Source organism: Oryzias melastigma, linkage group LG18 (assembly GCF_002922805.2).
Source record: "Oryzias melastigma strain HK-1 linkage group LG18, ASM292280v2, whole genome shotgun sequence".
NCBI classification, from domain to species: Eukaryota; Metazoa; Chordata; class Actinopteri; order Beloniformes; family Adrianichthyidae; genus Oryzias; species Oryzias melastigma.
The window spans coordinates 5,633,140-5,645,300 of record NC_050529.1 but is presented as its reverse complement, the minus strand read 5'-3'; positions in this window follow the sequence as shown (position 1 = coordinate 5,645,300).

Sequence of the window (12,161 nt, the reverse complement as noted above, 5' to 3'; positions counted from 1 at the left end):
GATTTTATTAAACCTCCATAGATATCAAATTAGTCAAAAGTGTTAGCATGTTGCTAAAATATTAGCTAAACTCCAATATAACATAAAAAACCCTGTTGATACCAAGTTAGTCAAATGAGCTAGCATAAATATAATCACGTATATCACGAAAGAGCGAAACTACACAAGTGGACAATGTTCACATTAGCGGCAGTGTGACACGGCCTTAAAGCTCTGGTGTGAAAGGGTTAAACTTAAACAACTCTGACTCCGCCCTTCACATTAGAGTGACTTCAAAACCGTAGAAAGATAATGTCAAGAGTCAGAATATCATTCCTGAAGTAAGGTTTCACTCTCTTTCAGGGCCCGGCTATTGCTCAAAATTAGAAACGAATAAGTAAATACCCATGGTCCTTTGCTGTAACTGAACTTCCTACCTGTCCTTGTGCTGCAGGGAAGTCCTCCCTCCTCTAGAACGTCTGCTCTCCTCATCTCTAGAGCAGTCCGTTCCCACATCCATTAAGCAGGTCTGCATCTTTTGGAATTCATCAGAATGAAGTCTCTTCTCTTCATTCATGCGTCCAACTCCTCAAAATAGCCTGAGGATCTCTCACCGGATCAGCTGATGCTGAGTGTGCATGTCTCTGCGGTGTGATGGCACCTTCAGGTGATGAAAGGTCTCAGCTTAAATGAATGGGGGTGTCATGATGTAACTGTGCTCACACTACTTGATATCTTCATCATTTTCCATGGAGGTTGATGTTTAATATTTTACTTTTGAAGAGTCCTTCCAGTTTCTCTCAGAATTCAAATGATAAAAATGTACTTTTTGTTGTTTAAATAGAGTCAGTAATGGAGGACAGTGACTACAGATATTTAAGAACTCTCTCCAAAACGTTTGTTAAATAAACTAGACCACGTGTCAAAGTCATGGATCCGGCCCTCCGGTTACTTTTTATTTCACTGTTATTAATGGCCCAATGTTATCTTGTGCTCATTTTTTAACTTGTCTAATTTTGACAAAATATATTTTTATGGAGAGTACAATACTTAAAGTTTTTTAAGCTTTAAGTTGATTCATTTTGGATTAATATTCCTGCCTAATTATTATTCATAATTATGTTAAAAAGTTACAGTTTTATACTTTTAAAAATGGTCATTATGCTAGCTTTTTAGACTATTTGGGGATTTACAAAGAGTTTAGCTAATATTTCAGCTACATGCTAGCTGATTTGGCTAATTGAGGCTTTTTGAATTTTTTTAGGCTGTTTTGGAGTTAGGCTAATATTTACATGCTAGCTGTTTTGGCTAATTTGGGGTTTTTTCAGTTATTTAGGCTGTTTTTGCAGTTTAGCTATTTTTTCAGCTCCATGCTATCTGTTTTAGCTAACCATTTTTTTCCCAGCTTTTCAGGCTAATTTGGCATTTAGCTAATAATTTTAGCTGGCTATCAACTTCTGTGTTTTCCGCTATCAGATTCAGCGTTTTCAGCTATTAGCTTCAGCGCTTTCAGCTATTACCTTCACTGTTTTCAGCAATCAACTTCAGTATTTTCAGCTATTAGCTTGAGCGTTTTCAGCTATCTACTTCAGCATTTTCAGCTATTAGCTTCAGCATTTTCAGCTATTAACTTCTGAATTTTCAGTTATTAGCTTTAGTGATTTCAGGTATCCACTTAAGCATTTTCAGCTATTAGCTTCAATGTTTTCAGCTATTAGCTTCAGCGTTTTCAGCTTTTAGTTTCAGTGTTTTCAGCCATCAACTTCAGCATTTTCAGCTATTAGCTTCAGCATTTTCAGCGATTAACTTCAGTGCTTTCAGCTATTAGCTTGAGTGATTTCAGCTATCAACTTCAGCGCTTTCAGCTATTAGCTTCAGTGTTTTCAGCTATCTACTTTAGCATTTTCAGCTATTGGTTTTAGCGTTTACAGCTATCAACTTCAGAATTTTCAGTTATTAGCTTGACCATTTTCAGCCATTAGCTTCAATGTTTTCAGCTATTAGCTTCAGCATTTTCAGCTATCAACTTCAGTGTTTTCAGCTTCATGTGTTTTTAGCTATCAATTTCAGAATTTTAGCATCTTCAGCGACCAAATTCAGCTTACAGCATTCAGACTAGCATTATTGCAGCAATGCTATATATCTAGTTCATAATTATATGAAAAAGTTACAGTTTTAAAGTTTTAAAAAATTAGTTTTAGAGTTTAATAAATGTTTATCCTGTTCGGCCCGCGACCTAAGGTGTGTTTTGGATTTTGGCCCCTTGTGCGATTGAGTACTTATAGAAGTGATCTGAGGTTTGTATCTGTAAGGAACTAACTCTTTCAGAGTAAGATTCCCTGATATTTTTACAAATATGTGAACCCAATTTATTTGCCAACTATTGGTTGTTTCATGTCTCATTTCAGCTTTACATCCATCATCATCGCAGGTACATATTGGGCCAAAGAAGAATGTAATATGTGACAGTATGACTCCTAAAATATACCAAGATGGATGATACAAATGCACACAAACTGGTGTAACCTTTACTTAAAAATGAAGAAAAGTCTCATAATTTAAAAAAAATGCATAGATCCAGCATTGGTTGTTCATTATTTATTATTTTTATTCACATTTGATTGAAAATCTAACTTTGAGAGATCTTTAATGATATCATATCCGCCATATTTGCAGTGAATCAGCGCGAAACAAAAACCAACAGAGCTTTTTTAGCAATCACCGACATGTGCCCTCGACCTGCCTCTCTTTGTGTCTTTGAAGTGTCAGATCTGATTTCAGCACAACACACCATAAAGAAACACCAAATATATGGAAAGTGAGGATATTTCATAAAAATATATTCAAATCGTTTGGGTTAGCTGTGGTGCAGAGGTAGAGCGGTTGCCCTCTGGAAGATCGCAGGTTCGGTTACCGCTCTGTGCGCCCATGTGTCGAAGTGTCCCTGGCAAGACACTGATCCCCGCATTGCTCCTGGTGATTATAGGTTGTCGGCGGTGGAGCCATTATCAGTGTGTGAATGGATGAATGGGTCTGTGACAGGGAAGTACTTTGGGCTTTTGAGGAAGGTAGTATGTAAATGACCATTTACATTACTAGCATACGCTGAGTAAGCGAAATGTTCGCCTTCAACCCAGTTTTCATGGGATTGCGCCATCCAACATGAGGCAGAGTACATTGATACCTCACCTTGCTCCCTACGTTGTTATTGAAATACTCCAAATACAACAATTTTGAGTATAAAATGTATGAAAAATTATGGAAATGATATAGAAATGCATCAGTAAAACAAATTATTCCTCCATTCCTCTCAATCCATTTAGGGTTCATAAGGTTCATGAAGTCTATCCCAGTGACAGGCCTCTGCAGGGTCACACAACCACACACTCTCACACATCTACACAACTTACATCATCAGTTAACCACTAAAACGTGTTTCTGGAAACCAGAGTTTCTAGCAAAAACTCACACATGTACAAGACAGCAATCCAACTAGTAGAGATCAACAGACAAATGTGCATTTTTATCACAAGTATAGATCTCAGTGTGACTAGTCTTTGACATTGGTATTCCACATTAACCCTTTAACACCGGAGATGTCGCCGGTGACGCTTAAATAACACTCTTTACAACATGCTACATGTTAGCTGGGTTAGCGTATTCACATTACCTGTAATCCCAACTTTGTTAGTAATAAGTACGACTTGCCTCATGTTAGCCTCGAAACCGTATTCACTTTACCCATAATCCCAGCTTTGTTTGTAATATGTGAAAAAAGACAGTACAAGATGCTACATATTAGAAACTTTAGAGTATTTAAATTACCTGTATCTCATATTTGTTAGTAATATGTAAAATAAAACACAGTATTGACATGTTAGCCACGTTAGCGTATTCATATTACCTGTAATCCCAACTTTGTTAGTAATATGTAAAAAGAACAGTACAAGATGCTACATGTTAGATGCATTAGCATATTTACATTACTTGTAATCTCAACTCTGTTAGTGACACTTGAAAAAACAGTACAACATGCTAAGTGTTAGCCGCATTAGCGTATTCACATTACATTTAATTCCAATTTTGTTAGTAACACATAAAAAATATAGATACAGTGCAACATGCTATATGTTAGCCACGTTAGCATGTTCACCTTACCTGTAATCCCAATTTTGTTAGAAATACATAAAAAACACAGTACAACATGACACGTGTTAGCCGCGTTAGCGTATTCACATTACATGTAAATCCAACTTTGTTAGTAACATGTAAAAAGAAACGCACACACAGTACGAGATGCTATACATTAGCTGTGTTAGCATATTCACTTTACCAGTAATCCCAACTTTGTTAGACAACAATTCCAACATTCAACGATTGTTTACATCTAAAATTAAATTAATAGGCATTAAATTATGATGGAAATGTTTTCCCCTGTATGTTGGTTGAAGTCAAAGGACAAACAAACAGTTTCTCCGGGTTAGACTCACATGTCCAGACCTCATGCTGGCTCACTGCAGTTTTCCATGTGAGCCAGCACAGATTTATTTTCACCAACACTCATTTGATCCTCTGAGAGGGCTGGAGTATATGACAGATACCACCAGGTATCAGGTATATTTGACATAATCTGTCACAAATATGAAGTGTAACAAAGTGAAACTGGCGAAGCTGTAAAGTGATTTATAGCCCAGCGGTGTTCGCCTGTCTTCGGTTACCGCATGATAATTTAAACCCGTCGTTCTGTTGCTGAGCGTGTCGCAGAGGGGCAGGGACCCCCGAAAAATGCTGAGGTAACCCCATACCCTTATCACATGACGGTCAAGCTGTCCGTCAGAGAGGGGCATACTCGGACTGGCAGCTGAAAAGGGTAATTAATGATGGGGGCACACACTGACGGAAGCATAGCGGGGGTCAAAAGGGATCGCTTTAATAATCCTGAATTAAAATATTAGATTGTTGGAGATAAATATTTTAACCCTTATGATGAAACAATATGCAGTACATACTAGTGTGTTTAATTTAAAGAGTATAAAACTCTAATGAAAATAGGCTCCTTGCTACAACACATCATTAACCTTCATGATGTTACCACAGAACATTCCGCACCACCGCGCTGAAGAAACAAGAGCTATGCTTGTTTTTTTTCTCGGAGGTTGAAGACAGATAGCAATGTCAGTCTTGGCAGCACCGTCTGTCTGTTGTCACCGATACTGGGTCGGTCACTTACAGTCAGAATTGTTCAGATCATTAGAGAGGATCTGTTCTGGTCACATAGACCGGGAGGGCAAATGCCGCAAATGGATGATGAGACATGGGTAATGTTAGCTAGAAGGAGGGGAAAAAAAGAGATGGAACAAGTGTTGAAAGGGCCTAGATTTATCTGGAAGGAAAATCTAATATAGTTTTGTGTCAGTTTTTAACTGAGTTTGCCTCTCTTTTGTGTCTTGCTTTTCCAAAACGACTCACTACTTTACTTAGTGCACTAAATAAGGTCAGTGTGTCCAAATCCACAATTCCAAAATCAAGTGCAATAATGCTAGTGTGAATGCTGTAAGCTGAATTTGGCCGCTGAAGATGCTAGTGCTGATAGCTGAAGATGCTGAAATTGATAGCTGAAATCACTGAAGCTAATAGCTGAAAACGCTGAAGCTGATAGCCCGCTAAAATATTAGCTAAATGAAAAATTAGCATAAAAAACAAACAAAACAAACTTAGGGTAACCAAAACAGCCAGCATATAGAAGAAAACATAGCTAAACTTCAAAATTGCCTAAAAAAATGAAAAAAGGCTAAATTAGCCAAAACAGCTAGCGTGTAAATATTAGCCTTACTCCAAAACAGCCTAAAAACTTTTTAAAAAGGCTAAATTGGCTAAAACAGCTAGCATGTAGCTGAAATATTAGCTAAACTCCAAATCAACCTAAAAACAAAAAGCAAAATTAGCCAAAACAGCTAGCATGTAGCTGAAATATTAGCTAAACTCCAAAACAGCCTAAAAAAGCAAAAACTAGCCAAAACAGCTAGCATGTAGCTGATATATTTGCTAAACTCCAAAACAGCCTAAAAAAGCAAAAACTAGCCAAAACAGCTAGCATGTAGCTGAAATATTAGCTAAACTCCAAATCAACCTAAAAACAAAAAGCAAAATTAGCCAAAACGGCTAGCATGTAGCTGATATATTTGCTAAACTCCAAAACAGCCAAAAAACAAAAATTGAAATTAGCCAAAATAGCTAGCATGCAAATATTAGCCTAACTCCAAAACAGTCTAAAAAACTTTTTAGAAAGTCTAAATTGGCTAAAACAACTAGCATGTTGCTGAAATATTAGCTGAACCCCAAAACAGCCTAAAAAAGCAAAAACTAGCCAAAACAGCTAGCATGTAGCTGAAATATTAGCTAAACTTCAAGACAGCCTAAAAAAGCAAAAACTAGCCAAAACAGCTAGCATGTAGCTGAAATATTTGCTAATCTCCAAAATAGCCTAAAAAAATCTTAGTAAATGCCAAAATAGTCCAAAAAGCTAGCATATCCAAATTTTTAAAACTTTAAATCCACAACTTTTTAACATAATTCTAAATAATATAAAGGCAAGAATATTATTATTTCAATATTTTATTCCAGTTTCTGGTTGATCATTATTTTACTCTTAATAAAAATACATTTAGTCAACATCATAAAAATTAGAAATAAGCACAAGATAACATGGGGGCCATTAATAATAATAAAATAAAATGATCTGGAGTGCAGGATAGAATTATCCGGAGGGCCAAATCCGGCCCCCGGGCCTTGACTTTGACATGTGTGATATAGACCAAGAAAATGATACAATTTTTCTCTGCTTCAGAATCTCCTGGAATTCCGTTGTTCATCATATCAGTTAAAGAGTTACAGTAAGTCAAAGAACATCAACTATGGAGCTAAAGCTCCAGTGTTACAGGCTCAGTCCACTGGATAGTCCAACACTACAGTATTCTAGGGTTGGTGGGTATTGAGGAAATTCCGGCATATTCATTTGATGATGCCAGGTGTCAATCTGGTCATGATGTTGTCTTTTAATTGACTCACTTATATTTGTAAATAAGTTGGTCATTGAGAGTGAAACCAGTGCATAGTTGGTAACTTTCTGTGTAGATTTCCATTCATCGTGGTTGGTTCTAGTAAAGTATTCAATCAAAAACGCAGTCCAAGTAGTCTTGGCTGATACTTCATTTTTGATTAGTATTTACATAACACCATGAGATTACTTTAGGACAAAAGCATTTTTTGGCGGTCTAAGTGTTAAATCTGGACAAAACATTTATATCTTTACTGAATGTATTTATGAAATCACAAAGACTAAACTATTGCAAATACAAAAGTTTGCAGGTTTATGAGTCAGTTTTGTGTAGTAAATCATTTTTTCCTCCTCTGGTCTTTATGGACTGCAACAACAAAAATATATTTACATGTATAACTTGCAAACTTTATTTATTTTTTCATTGGCTGTGAATCACAAGATACAGCAGTTGTCTCCAGTTCCAGGGACGGTGGTTTGATTCCTGGCTATTACAGTTACATGTTGAAGTGACCTCAGGCAAGACCTTGAAACCTGAATCGCTGGTTGTCTCCAGTGGGTTTGTACTTTATTAGACTGTAAATGTGTTTGAGAGTTTGAGGAGCCATGACTGAGTGTTTGTAAAGTACCCATAAGTAATACACAAGTGTGAACCATTTACTATTAACTTTCTGAGCCGATATGTGGTCACATTATCATCGTGTGTTGACAAAGACAAATCTGTCTCAGTTGTTCAATTGGGTCTGTAAGAACAAGCAATTAGATTAACAAACTGCATCCACTGCTGCCTGGTATTATTAGCCCTTGTGAATGCAATTTGATTTTGTTGTCCCTTGTAGCCAAAACCATTTTCTAGAGGTTGTTAATAGTCTTGAGATGAATGGCTCAAAACTTAGGCAGCCATGGTGCTGAGGTAGAGCGGTCACCCCCTGATTGAAAGATCGCAGGTTTGGCTCCAGCCTTGCCTCAAGGTGAATCCCACATTGGTCCTGGTGGTTATGGGTTGGCGCCAGTATGATACTGCTCTCACTCTGGGCTTGGAATCGTGCATTAGAGTGGCTGCTTCTAACTAAGGGTCTATGCGATCTAGGTCTATGTATATCTTCTGGTCACTGGTTGATGCCAGTCTCCGATAAACGCAGGGTCTAACAGGCGTTTGTTACTTTGGATGCTACAATAGCGGTCGGGCTCCTTTCAGGCCGACCCCTGTGCACACTTGTCAGGTTCTGTGGTATTTGTTTGTAGCTAGTCTGGCAATGGCAAAGAAATACTCAATTGATTTAGTTTTTGACCTTTGCGCGATGGCATAAGCTAAAGAATATTCTAGTGAGGAATCTGCACAACATTTTTGGGTAGATCCTTAATTTATCCTAGAATGGTAATGAAACGTACGATAAAAGTTAAACCTGTTGAATTTTGACCCATCAGGGACTTGGATTTTGTGGCGAGATATATGTAGCGTTCTTTTCAAAACATGTAAGTACAACCAGTTAAAAGGCGATCATAAAGGAGAAATTAATAGTTGTTGTTTGTGCCTGGCTGGACACCAAGTCTTTCATATATAGGGGCGGCCGTGGTGCAGCGGTAGGGTGGTCGACTCCTGATTGGAAGATTCTGGGTTCGATTCCCACCTATGTATCGAAGTATCCTTGGGTACGACATTGAACCCCAAATTGCCTCTGGTGGAAGGTTGGTGCCAGTGTTCGGCAATGGAGTGTGTGAATGTGTGTGTGACTGTAAAGCGCTTTGGGCCTTCAAGGAAGGTAGTAAAGCTCTATATAAGTATACGCCATTTACCCTATATTGGAAGAGAGCTGCGAAAGAAATTGCCTAGAGCAAGATTCACCGAATTTGCACCTCTTTGACATTTCACACCAACTGTAGGTGTATCTGGAAACGGGTCGCAACAGTTCCTTTTAAACACCATGTTCAGTATGTTCTTGAATGTACCACATGTGTGCATAGCATAAGGCAGTGAATTGTGTAAATGTGTGTCCATGGGTGAATGGAGCACTTTTGGCCTTCAAGGACGCCATTTACCCTTCACTGAAATGTATGTAATAAACTTGAGTCTTCATACTACAGATTTTCTCTACCACTTGTAGAATTTGGCCAAGAAACGAGAACTTTTCAACTCCTTATTCAGTCAAAAATGTGTCTACTTTAAAGTCCCCCAATGACAGTTTTTTATCTAAAAATAAACACGTTCTCAGCAGTGTTTTAATGATGATTATGAATGAATGAATGAATGAAATGGTTTATTTCAAGCAATCAGATCATAATACATACATAGCATATCACTTAATAAATCACAAGTAGATCACTTGAAAGGGAGTGGAAGGAAGTGAACTTATATAATACCACCCCGACTCGACCATACCATTTTCTCTACATGAATTATCAATATCCGGTTCAGGACTTAATATCAAATATTAATAAAATCAGGCTATTAAGGATCATTAATATCATTAATGTAATCAAGTTTCAAAGCATCCACGACAAATCATTTATATTAATCAGTAAAGAAAATTAATACCATAGTGATTGTAAACTTTTCAGTAATCATTACTGCATATTACATAAACAATAATCTAATATTCTCTTTGAAAACCCGGAACCGGAAAGGTATATTATGAAGTTTTTAACCAAAATCCTACAACTTAAATGTCCAAAATGCCATTTTTCATGTTGATCTGAAATTTCCACTCCGCCTCGATCCCCCCTGTCTGATTAAGTCTCGCTTAACCGCTGCTACATAAAAATGTCCATCAATCTGGGTAATGTCCAGCCGTATGGTTCTGATCCGTATGTCAGCTGGACGAGGAAGTGAAGATCTTCATGGACAGAACTTCCTCCAAAATCCTGATTCTTTCTCCTTCCAGTTCACCAAAGACTCTTTTAGCTAATTCTCCAATGTTTATTGACGTTGCTGTGATCAATACATTCAATCATTGGTTTCTCAGAGTTCTTGATAAAATAATCAAAGCTAACATCAAAATGCTCTTTCATTGATTTACAATCCTTTCCAACTGCGGTCAAATGAGCCGCCGTTCACATTTCCGTGGTCACATCAAGAAGCTCCGTGGAGATTTCCCAACAATAAGATCATGTCTTATAGAAAGAGTAAACCCGGGATATTAGTTCTATCCATTCAGAGAGCTGGACTCACGAAACACGATGACAGGAGTGTGGAGGAATGCATGCATGGCACGGACGTCTTAAGCTGCAGTTAACATGCAAACACATTTGTCTGTCCCCCATATGTCTCCACAGATGTATGTTCATATTCATGCCTGCAGCCTGGGGCTGAGGTCATGTGACGATTAAATTTAAACTCTTCGCGCTTAAAATTTCTCCTTCCAGACTCGCGCACGCCGGCGTACGGAAACCCCACAGCAACACACACTCCCGGAGTCCTGCCAGTCAGCTGTCGCTTCGTGGACAGGCGCTAAGCCCTGCGGTCCGGGGAGGGGGGATCAAGGGGATATATTGTTAATGTGCAGCCATAGCCAACAGAGAATGATCCTTTAATGAAAATTTTCGTCATCACCTTTTGATGAACTGTTGACTCAACAGTCTGTAGAATCAACAGCCGTTCATTATCAGAGACTTTGAGATCTTATGAGGGATCTGCGTTTCTGGTTGTGTGTTGCCAAACCTTTTTGAGGAACAGGGAAGCGATTGAGGACAAAATACGAGCAACTTAGAGGATACGGAGCAGGAAACCCTCAATCGAAAGACATTTAAGATAATCCACACGTCTATTTCCGGGGAGGAGGCCTGTTGAAATCTTTTTAGGGCTGTGAGTTTATCCCTGAGTTGCTAGACAGACTTGCATCAGTTGCACCTTCTTTTGAATTTTTGTTTGGTTTTTATTTGTTTTTTTTTGACTTCCTTGGATCTCAAACTGTTTATTCTTCGTTCAAACTTTAGACATTTTTAAACAAGCAAATTCGGGTTGGTTTGGATGTTCTTTGAAGACCGTTTTTCATCATTTTACTATCATTTAGGAACAGAAAAAGCCCCCTGACTGAGTTAAGATTATATTTTTAATGCTGGAGAAAATTGAAATCATAAATATAATCTTAAAAATAATTAATTTTTCATGTAAAATACTATGGAGAACTAAGTGAAACAATTTGACAGACCTGCCCTTGTAAACAATAGAAATTAAAGAAGAAGCCCCACCCTGCTTGTCCAGTGTGAATAATTATACGTGTTCTTGAACGTGCGTCATATGTGTACATTGCTTTACACTATTATAAATACATTGAAGTCCCCATAAATCCTAATAAACAATCCAATGACATGAAAACAGCAAAAAGAAACAGATCAGCAGTATTTTATGGAGGACTAAATGAGCCAATTTGAAATAAATGTATACACCATTAAATTAATGAATAAATGTGTTTTTAATTGTTTAAAATGGGCATTAAATAAGTAAAAGTGGAAATCAGTAAATAAATGTTTAAATATGTGTCCCATTAAAGTATTAAAATAGCCATTAAAAAGCAAATTTAAATATTTCATGATAAATATAATTATTTCATGGCCAGTGTGGGCGAAAAAAGACTAATTGAAATAAATATATTAACCATTAAATTATTAAATAAATGTGTCATTATTCATTTAAAATCGGTATTAAATAAACAAAAGTGAAATTATTTTTTAAACAATCAATGACACATTTATTGAATAATTTAATATTATTTTTTTTGTTAGCCCATAGAGGACCATGAAATAATTATAAGTGTCATTAGATTTTTAAATGTGCTTTTTACACACACATATATTTAAAAATGTATTTTTTTTATTTCCTTTTTCATTTATTTAATGCCAATTTTATATAATTAATGACACATTTATTCATTAATTTAATTGTGTATGAATTCATTTCAAATTGGCCTTTTTATTCCTCCATAAAAACGCTGTTCTGTTGTTTTTTTTTTCATGTCATTTAATTGTTTATTAGGATTCATGAGGGACTTCAATGTATTATAACACTTTAAAACAATGTACACATTTGATGCCAAATCTTGGCTTTGAAGTTCGTTTATAACTTGTTACTTTTATTTTGCTCTTCCATTTGGTTTAAGGGATGATTTAAAAAAAAATATGTCATTTA